The sequence below is a fragment of the Xiphophorus hellerii genome, chromosome 4 (assembly GCF_003331165.1).
Source record: "Xiphophorus hellerii strain 12219 chromosome 4, Xiphophorus_hellerii-4.1, whole genome shotgun sequence".
In the NCBI taxonomy this organism is placed as follows: domain Eukaryota; kingdom Metazoa; phylum Chordata; class Actinopteri; order Cyprinodontiformes; family Poeciliidae; genus Xiphophorus; species Xiphophorus hellerii.
In genome coordinates this window covers 5,046,340-5,057,753 of record NC_045675.1, presented here as the reverse complement: position 1 = coordinate 5,057,753, position 11,414 = coordinate 5,046,340, and positions in this window count along the sequence as shown.

Below are 11,414 nucleotides of genomic sequence, written 5' to 3'. Positions count from 1 at the left end.
TGTTATACAAATCCATGCAGACAGTGAGAAAACTTAAATGCATCACAACTGCTTTCCCAGGGGTTAAAATGCTAGACAGTAGTCAAGTAATCAAATCTATTTGTTTGATGCATCATCATCAAGAAGGAGCAACAGAAAAAAAGATAAAAGCGGAGTCTTGTTGGTGTTAAGCCTTCAGTAAGTGACATGTGTCTGTACACAGTCAAGGATATGAGAAATTTGCTGTAATCTAATCTACAGTGTAAAATGCCAGACTTTTTGGATAAAGAGGCTTCATAGAGCAGTTGTTAGCACTGATGGCTTGAAGCAGGAAGGCATTGGGTTTCTATCCTGGCCTGAGGCCATGATGTTTGCATGTATTCCCTGTGCATGGGTGGATTCTACCTTTCCTTAACATCACCAGAAAGTCTTAACACAGCTATCCCAAACCCAGTTATGATGACATTTCCTCTGCTTAAGGACAAAACCTCACTTTGCAAAAGGTTTTGGGATTTTCTACACATCACATCAGGCAATACATTAAGAGGTAAGAAGCAGCACTTTATCAAAATAAGCACAGGGAGTTCCCAGGGATTTGTCTCAAGTCTCTGCTCTTTATTCTGCTGACTTTCCAGTTTTGCTGATACTTCAACAATAAAAGTGAAGAGCAGAGGTGGAACAGTGAGTGAGCTGGTGTGGGAATAATGTTTTGTCATTTAATCTAAACACTAAACTTTGAAAAGAAAAATCCTATTCGCGACTCCTGCAGAAAGGATGATCAGCACAAAATTCTGGTCTGATTCACTCAGGATCTCATTTAAACTTTCAGGATCGTAAACTATTTCAGCTCAGCAAATAAAAGACTTCTCATGAGACTGCCGTGAGAAAACATTCCTCAATCCTTGCCACCTTTTTAACCTTTTACAGAGCATGCTATTTAGAGGATTCTGATAAGTTACCATTCATATTAGAATTTAAATGGAACTCCCACCGAGGAAAAGATTGTCATATTTGGTAAGAATAGCTGCAGGATTTATCAGGGTCACCTCCTTGGAAACCAATTCCAACGACCATTATAAGACGAAAACTCTCAGAATTGTGAGACATTTCTTTTACAGTCTAGGTGTTTAAGGTGTTTAATCTGAAAGAAGACATTCTATACCCAATCAAAAAGTAAGAAAATGACGCTGCTTCATGTCTTAGGCAATAAAGTTGCTTAATTTATCTATCCCTCCATCCATCCATCCATCCATTAGAAATAGAAACTTTAACAGAAAAGCAATGGCTTGGATTATATTCTGTAAAATCCAAAATAATATTGTACATGTACAGTAACCTTGACATTTATTGGCAATGCTATAAAAGATGTGCAAAGAAAACAGAAAATGGTTTTTCTATGTATTTTCTATTCATAAATTTAACACCTTTTGTTGCCTAGCATTGTTGTTACGGTAATTTTAATTACCTCTGCACATAATCTTTGTCATTTTGTCTCAGACAAGAACAAAAAAAAACAGCACTTCAGCAATAAAACTATGATTAAGTTTAAAGATTGTGGTTTATTTAGAAAACAATTTTGCAAGCTGTGAAATTCAATCATTAAGTAAGTAATGGAAAATAGGACGGCACAACTGCAAACCTACCAAGATATGAAACTCAATCTAAACTCACAGCAGGAGAAGGAGACCATTAATCATGTAAAGAGCTTCAAAGATCCATGGTAACTTTTGAGGACCTGCAGAGATCCAAATAAGTCAGGGGAATATGCCGACAGGCCAATTACTGGTCATGAATATAACTGGCCTTTATGGAAAAATAGAAAACAAAGTTATTGTTGACAGAATGTTATAGTTTGCCACAAGCTGTGTAGAGGACACAACAGACATGTTGAAGAAGGTGCTCTGATAACACCAATGTTAAACTGGTTTACTTGGAAGAGACAGAGTGGAAAAAAAACAACATTAAACATCAACCAAATTGGCCACTGTGAAATAAAGCTGCGGCAGTGTTATGCTGCGGGGACACTTTTCACCACAGCAGTAAAGCAGGTCAGAAATAAAAGAAAACTGTGTTTAAATAAAATTAAAATTAATTAAGTAAGTAAAAGATTGTATCTGATTAGCATGAAAGCCAGTTATGAAACAAGCAACAAACATTACAAACATAGTCTTGGTTTAAAAGAAGTCAGTGTCTTGGCTGTTTTACAGGTTTCCATCAGTTTGTTTCGGATTTTTAGTGAATAAAAACTCAGTCCTGCAAAGACACTGCTGTAGTATTCAATTTGTCTCAAGATAAGAATATGGATGAACTTCTCAAGATCTTTTTGGGACATTAGTCCTTTAATCCTAGAAATATTCTTCTGGTGATAGAAGGTCGACTTTGTAACTGCCTTTATGTGTCTCTGAAGGTTCCATCACTATACTTATTTCTTGCAATATTCTGAGCTAGTGGGAGCATGCAGAAATTTAACAAGAAGACTCCCAGAATTGTTACCTATTGACACAAAGAAGTCAGTGTTCTTTAGGTCAGACTGCGACCAGTCCAGGTCTGTACCAGAGACCTCTACAGTCGCTTCAATAATATTTTATTGACGGTGTCAAATGCTTCACTGAGGTCCGACAGAACCAACATCCTGGTTCTTCCACAGTTTATATTTATTGGTAAATCATTGAACACTTTACAAACGGCAGTCTCTGTTCTGTAGTGAGCATGAAACTCACGCTGAAAGACATCCAAGCAGTCAGTTTTTGCTAAGAAAGTATTTAACGGTTGAAGCAGTTTTTCAATCATTTACAATGATGCCTTCCTTTGTGCTGGTCTATTCTCTTATTTTGAAAGAAGTTGATGTTTTTCATTTTAAAATGGGAAATAGCAAAAAAGTCTAAATGGTTGAACAATGTTAATGAATATTTTAAAAAAGTACAACTCAAGTAGGATCAGCCGAATCTAGCTCCCAGTCAGCACTCATTATGAATAGTAAAATGGATGGATGGATGGATGGATGGATGGATGGAATAATAGATCAAGTTAGTAAAAATAACAAATTATGTTATTTTTTTGTACTACAAATTGTTTTCATGTGAGCATCTTCGCCAGCTGACAGTTTTCTAAATTCCAAATAGATTTAGTATTCTGCTCTCTTCATCTGATTGTTTGTGTTTTTAAGAAGCTTCAACAAAAATCAAAGTTAGATTAATTAAAAACACTGAATCTGTGTGAATGAAAAAATAAATCTGAGATGTAGGAAGTAAATCGAAGAAACACACTACAGAGGAACTTTGGTTTATGTTTGATGGAAATCATCCTGACAGCTGTTTTATGTAAATTACTGACCTCATAGAATGCATGATCTATTTATTCTACAAATCAAAGGAATATTAACTCAAAGAGCTTTGTGTCTTTTATTCGCTCAGCAGAATTAATGAAGCAATTAGTGTTTGTCATTTGTCTTCTGCCTTTCCATCTCAGTTGTCTTTTTTTATCCAGTCATTTTTTAAAATATCCCCAAAGCAACTGATGTAGAATCTAAATTAGGCATAAAACCAAAATTAGAATGGGTTTTGAAAAATGGGCCAAACACTTTTCACACTATACCAATATTTAATTGGTAGAGACAAATGAGCCAAAAAAAAACTTCATAAAGTGATAATTGAGTTAACTGCAAATCAGCAAATGGACCATAAGCACTGATTTTCTGCAAAGACTTTTAGGGCCACTGCTCAAATGATACATTGTTTTAAATATCCTGAAGATTCAGCTAAACGTTCAACAATTTTAGAGAAATTTGTCCTTCTTCAGATCATTTAACAAAGATCTGAATTTATTTAAGGGTTGTTTGATATAGTATTTATAAACCGCTCATGCATATCCCACCACTGCCCATAGTCTGTTAATGTTGTCATGCATTCAAAACAATCAACCATGTTTTGCATGAGCTTGGAGTGAAATCACGGTGCACCACTGATGATTATGCATCAGTGCTGATTTTAACGACATCTGTCTCAGAAGAGCAGGATTTCAAAGCCGGAGCTCATCTCCAGTTCCTGATTAAGGGAGATAATTGCTCTTACTTATGCAGAAGATGTACAATTTAAAAAGTAAAAAAAAATGGACAAGAAGCTCTTAACTTGCTCTGCCATCATGCCTCCACTTGAGAATGAAGCAGAAGCAGAAAATGGCATTTTCTACTTCGATTCATTTCAGTGCTCTTGTTCCTTATGAAACAGAATATCACTAAACAAAGCTAAATTATGGGGATGTTTTCAAATCATGTTTTATCAAAAGTTAGTAAAAAAAAGGGCATTTATGTATCTCTGCACTTCAAAAAATGTGTTTTTAAATTTGTGTATGTACAGAGATACTCTTGATTTCATTATTAAAATTAGGAGCTACAGCAACTCACTACAAAATTATTAGTTATTCATGACAGTCAGAAAAAAAAATAGTTTTTGCTTTTTTGTTGATGCTTTTTAATTTAATTTAAGCAATTATGCATTACGAATTAGAAAGCCAAGGACAAGAACAAAAACAATGGTATATTTTACATTATCTTATAATAAGATTATTATAAAAAATATGTTTGCCTTCTGATAAGATTGTTGAAGTAACTTCTGGCAGCTTTCCGAACCAAAATTCTTTCACAAATGATAGAAACCAAGCTCAGTCAGAATTGGATGCATTTTGACACATGGTGATCAGTAGAGACGTGGGTTCAATTCCATCTTCCTTCTGTTATATGTCAATGTGCCTCTTGGCAAAGCACTTAACATCAAGTGAAATGAGATGTTCTAGTTCTAAGTTGTTTGAACGGATGGTTTCTTTATCCATTGCCTAAAATTCTGAAGAAGGAACTTTTAAGCAAATAGACATAGATCTAAGGTGCTACACTGTTGAAGAAAATTAGTTTCTGAAAATGCTATCTACTGTACCATGTGATCATACAGATTAGAATAACATTTTCTGTATAATTAATTGACTTTGATAGATATTTGGAAGATTTCAGAAAAGCCTAGAGTGTATCTGACATTGCATTAACCTGGCAGTGCCGGACAATTATCCCTCTTGTTTCAGAGCCAATTTAGACTGAATGTGTAATTAGTAAACTAGACTGCAGTGACATTCAAACTTTTCCATATCATAAATCAGAATGGCCCATCTAATATTGTGCTTTTAGCAGATAATCAATTGGCCAGTATCACAAAGAATACAACACTAAAATTAAAAATGTTCTTCTCTTGTTTCCACATCTTTACTTTGATCATGTAAATATATCTATACCAGTGGTAGAAACTGTTTTATAATAAGTTAAAAAAAAAAGCCAAATAACGAAAAACATAAATCAGAAAGTGATTTATGTTTGTATTTCAGCTCCTTTCAAGACTGAACCCCACAGCAAAACCCAACATGACTGTCTACCATATAAAATCACAGGAAAAAGACTTGCAAAAGTGTAAAATACATTGCACTTGAATAAATATAAAATGCAGAGAAAGGCATTTCAATTAGCTTCTTTAGCTATAGTAGTAAACCTGGACAACCGGCATATCTTTTAGCAGTTTTCAAACTTAGAACATGAATAGCTTAAGTAGACACTAACACTTGTTTCTGGTTTTCTGGTATTCACTTGTGCTGCAGTGGGAATTAAACTTTTTTTAACTGCTATTCTCATTTGAACAGTTTCAGCTTAACAATTCATCATTTTAGCTGTTAGTGTTTATTAGCTCTACATCATAGTTAATTAGTTTGTGTTACCTTGCCAATACTTGACAGCAAAATCTCTTCTGAGTACCACTAAAGGCTCAAGTACCATCAGTGGTATTTATCTCACAGTTGGAAAACCATGGCTCTGGAACATGAAGGTAACAAAATTATATAGAACTGTGAAGACTCTTTATACACACAGGCCTGAAGCATCTTTGGAGTGACTGAAGAAAAAAATGGTTCACTGGGTTTGCTACTTCAGCACCACAAGCTAATGAAATCAGTTAAACAGCAAAGCACAATAGGGATACTGAATTTCTTTGGACCACAGATTATATAACTTTAATCAAATGAGGTTAGAGATTTTAGACAGCAGTTTAATGTACGGATTGATCAACAACTGACCTTTATGGAAAACAAATAGCTCAAGCAATGGCTGCACAATGTGCACTCTATATAGAAAGTAATAATAATCACTTATAATAATTTTATTAGACCAACCACATAGTTTACCTTTTTGTTGCTTGAGACAGCAGACAGATATATTTGCACTATAGTGTGGCTGACAAGGTGATTCTTGTCTGATGTGACTACACCTTCTTAATGGATGCTACTCAGGGGTTTATGAATAAAAAAGGGGGTTTTACTTGGGAACTTAATTATAGTCCAGATCATTGCACACATTTTACCATTTTTACATTCTGTCTTGACCACAGTTTTTCTAACAGTAGTTACTGAGGCAGCATTATTTTTTATCATGATAATTCATGTTTTTTTTGGAAAGATTTCTGTTTGTGTATTTTGAGGTTGGGGTTTTTTGTTTGTTTGTTTTTTTAACCAGAGCTGGGCAGCAATCAAAGTGTATGTTATCCCATCTGAAACAAACAAAAAAATAATGAATTAAGAAGTTGAAGTTAAATACAGAACGTTTCACAGCAGTGTATTAAAAGGCTTTTTTCTTGTCCATAACTCTACTGCCATATTTCCACTGTATTTTCAAAATGTGCAATACCCAACAAAAGTACCTTTTATCTTAAAATGCAAATTAATGTACTAAATTAACTGCTTCTAGTTAAGTGTACTTCCCTGTAAAAAAACAAAAAATACTCCAGGACCACAGTCTCTGCCTGCTTTCTGTCCTCAGCTTTCTGTTTCCTCAGAATGTGGAATTAATACCAAGGCAATGACATGCAATCTGCTGTGAGACACATAACTTTTCATTAATTAACATCATTAACTAAATTTGATTGCAGTGTATTAAAATTTGTATTTTAATTGCACTGTGTGTAACTGTATTTCAATCTGGCAAAATTATGGAATTGCACTGGATTGATCCCATTATGCATTTCTGGATAATTGGATTTGAATTGGACCTGTTTTTTCTTCTTATATGCCTGGAGGTGACATTTGTTGTGAACTGGTGCTGTGTTGATAAACTAAATTGAACTGACTAATTAAATAAAGATCATTATGTGGTCTAACTCCCCTTCCTAGTTGGAACAAAATGTAATTTTGTGATTGAATCTGGCCTTATTTATTTATTTTTTATACCATTGGTTTTTAATTTATAAATCTTACATTTTTAGGAATTATTATGTTTAGCGGATGGGGTAAAATAATATATGTTGCATCTCAATTCAATTTTTAGAGGACATTTCTATAGACAGATTTTTTTTAAAATCATGCTTTACAGAGTAGCCTTTTTAAAAACGTGCATGGAAGGCTCATGTTTTTGATCTGTAAGAGGCATCCCAGAGCCCTCTGCTGGCCAGCTGCCCACGATACTTATGTTCTCTGACATTAGGCACAGCAAAATAAACTGTCTGATGTAAAATCCATCAAGTTAATTTCCTTGGAATTTACAGTCTAAGCCTTTAGGCAGTTCTTTTGAACTTCATCTTCATGCAGCCTGTTCTTGAGTTGTGGTGGGAGTCGATCGCACACAGCATCATATCTATACTGATACACATGTGGCCCAAGGCAAGCTGTTTTGCATCGCTTTAAGAGCCTGTCACTTCAAAACAATGCATTAGCTGACATTAGTTCCTGTCTTGAGATGTAATGTCATTAATCTTTTAATTTGACAGTTTATGTATTTCAGCTCATTTCAAGACTTTGCGGACTGATGATTTTTATTTCTTTTTTTTTTTAGTAGAAGTGCTGCCAGTATGCTGACGTGACCTAGATCAAGCCGTCATCCCAGGACTAGGAGTGGGAATTCAACCAAGCACCAATCATCACTTTCAGGTATGCTCAGAATGGGGTCACATCACTGACAGAACTGTTTGTAACAATTTCTCAGTCAGAACTGTATTTTGAAATATTTTGGAGTCATGAATTTTATGAGGAATGTCATTCCTGTAAAATGTGTTTTTTTTCCTCTAAAAATTTTTACTGTAGCCACTATGACTACATCACTACAAATATTCATGCCAAACATGTGCTCTTTTTCTAATTTCCTATAATATCCAGTGAAAGTGCTCACCTGAGGAGGTCTTCTCTTCTTCACTTTATGGGCTTTTCTGGTTTCCTGATGAATTCCCTGCTGTGCCTACAACTTAAGCAGCAATGAGATTTGTGGGGGTTTTGAAGATAAATTAAGTGTAACGACAGGTTTCTCCTACTCTAAGTTAAAGAAGTCTAAGCAAGCTAAACAAACACTCTAGACATGCACAACGTACACACAGAGGAGAGAGGATTTGAGATGAGAGCTCTGTGTGCCTCCTCCCAGGTGCGGGTGGGATGTTCTCCTAGTTAAGGAACTTCAAACCATTTTGCATCATAGAATCCTATTAAATCAAGGACTTCTGCAAAACACAAACTTTCAAGACCATTTGATTGACACAAATAGAAAACCTTTTATCCTTTTTACAACTATTTCTCGATGTAAATCAACAACTTTTACGCAATTGCTCAAGGTAGCTATTAAATTTTTATGAGCAGTGCTGAATATTTTAGAGAACATTTATATAACCATGTAATAAACATTCAGATCTTTAATTCTCGGTCATTATATGTCTCTACTGTTGCAACTTGTCTTGAAAGAGGAGGAATCTGTGCACTCACTGTTTAATTGGCTGGCTGACTTTACAGGTGTCCTGCATAAAGCCTCGTTGATCACAGCAGGTGTCTGTGTCGCAGGAGTAGGAGCTAACTTTAGCAAATCCTCTCAGTGTGTTTCTCAATGACAGCACATGTTGGACAGTCTGCAGAGAAACTCACAGATGCAGAGTGTCCCATGTGCACATAGCACAGACCCACACGCTATCTACTGTGGCAGGTGAATTTTCACCTGGCACGTTGTGTGCTGCCGAGCACGTGTACATGTGCAGAGCTTAAACCTGGAGGCAAAGGGGGATTTTCCTTCTTCAGTGCATTCTCGTTAATGAGCTACTTGAATGCAACAAACTGCTGAATAAATGTGATATTCAAAGTGAATTATGTAGATTCAAAAGCCAGATAAGAGAGCAAATTTGCGAAAAATGGCAGTTGACTTTGCAGACCGAGTCTTTATGCTTCTTGAAAAATGTTTATCTCTAGATACTCAGAGGTAAGAGGCCCGGGGCTGGCGAAGATGCAATGACTTGTTAAGAAGGACTTTAGCACTTAGAGATCTTCTCTATAACATCCAAATAAGCACTTGGTTCCCCTTCAGCAAAAGATAAATTGGGTTAGAGGCTGACTGCAGATAACTTTTGGTTTTATGACACAGGAGAGTCAGAAAAACATACACCCCCCGGATATTATAGGAAAAATAAATTCTTCATAGAGTTTTTTCCTCCAAAGGGGAAAATGTCATCAGTTAATATATATCTTAGGTGCTGTCAGGTAAAGAGCATGAAGACAGCAAATAACTTTGTTGCCTAAAGATGCCTAAAAATCAGCAGCTGTTGTGTACAGTATTGACTTCAGCAGCTGTGATAGACGTGCGACCTGTCCAAGGTGTACTCCAGCCTCTCGCCCAATGACTGCTGGAGATAACCCCTCCTGTTCCCCTCCCCCTCCTGCAGTCCTGAAAGGATAAGCGGGTTTAGGTAACAGATGAATGGCTGGATGATCATGGCTGCAGCACGCTAATTTGCCAAAGCATCATTGCCCCTTGGATTCTTTGTGACAGACTGACACCAAGGAATGCACAAATGTGAAGGAAAAGGGAGACTAATCTATGATGTATTTAATTTTTATAACTAAATGTCTGATAATTGCAGCTTGCATATACTGTATATGCAGCTACAGTACTTGATTTAATTATCTGCAAAAGTACTTGCTTAGATTTAGGTGTAGATCAATCTAACACAAGAATACTCTTTGTTGTATGTTTTGGTTTATTTTCCTTCTGAAAGATGAAACTCCTCTCCAGATTTAAGCCTGTTTCAGCTTTTAACAGTTTTTTGCAGCACTGACTGCTATTTAGCTCTCTGCATCTTCCTATTGACCCTAAGCAGCTTCTCCCTTCATCTGATCAGAGTACCTCATTTCACATATTACCTCTGTCCCCTACTTGTGACAAACTGTAGAAGAAAGTTCTTTTGATTTTCTTGAAAAAATAAAATAAAATCTTGCCACTCTTTCACGGAGAACAAATTAGTAAAATGCATAACTATTAATTGCATTGTCAAGAAATCCCTCTACCTAATCACTGCAGCTTCTCCAGAATCACTATGAGCCTTGAGCCTTGAGCTACTTCTCTGAATTATGCAATGGTTGGGAGACATGCAAACGACATGGCAGTGTTTTTTTTACACGGGTGTGATGGATAAACAGTGCACTGTAGGATATTCAAGACTTGACATATTCATTTTTACTCCTTTCTTTCCTCATTGTAATGCTGATTGTTCACTGAAGTTCTCTGAGGCCTTCTAGATTGTAAAATTAAGTGACTTGACAACAGCTTTTGACTACACTAGATTGTACTACTACTATTGATGTTTGGAATTTCACTGGAACATGAACCTTCAGGACTGGAAAGTTTGCTAATAGCAAACTGTTGTCAACAATCTCTGTGGTATGTGCCCCGCCTTAAGATAACACTCCTTTGACAATAAGCAACACAACTCTTTCAGGGAGTCCTGCCAGGTTTCAGGTTGTTTGTTGTTTCAGTAAATTCCACGTTGCACTGTAAAATAGCTTGTATTTTTCAGAGATGGAAGGGTTTTATGTGATCACAGAACTTCACCACATACTATAACATAGAACATTTTTTTTTTTTTTTTTACCCCTCCAGGGGGTCTTTTGTGGGCTCTAGTGTCCCTTATATGATAGTGGGCTGACAGGAAAAGGGGAAGGAGAGGGGGGAAGACATGCGGCAAATGTCGTCGGGTCCGGGAGTCGAACCCGCAATGGCCGCGTCGAGGACTCAAGGCCTCCAAATACGGGTAGCGCTAACCACTACGCCACCACGGCACGCCCATAACGTAGAACATTTGATCAAGTAAGAGTCTGCACTGAGTAAAACCTAAAGGAGGAAAGATGTAAAATGACAAAAAGTAAAAGAAAGAATGATTTTTTAAAAGTTTTTGAGGGGAAAGAACACATTTTTTTCACATTGAGAAAATTACTTTGATTCTCTAAAACATTACAAAGTACTTTATAAAAGTATCTAGACAATTCTTTTGAGAAAGTATCAGGTCCTAAACAAATATCAGCTAGGATGCCTGTCTTGCTCAGATTTCAATCTAAAAATAACAGTAAAAATTATTTTAGCGTTGTAAGGTCATATTTGTTTTCTTTTAAGA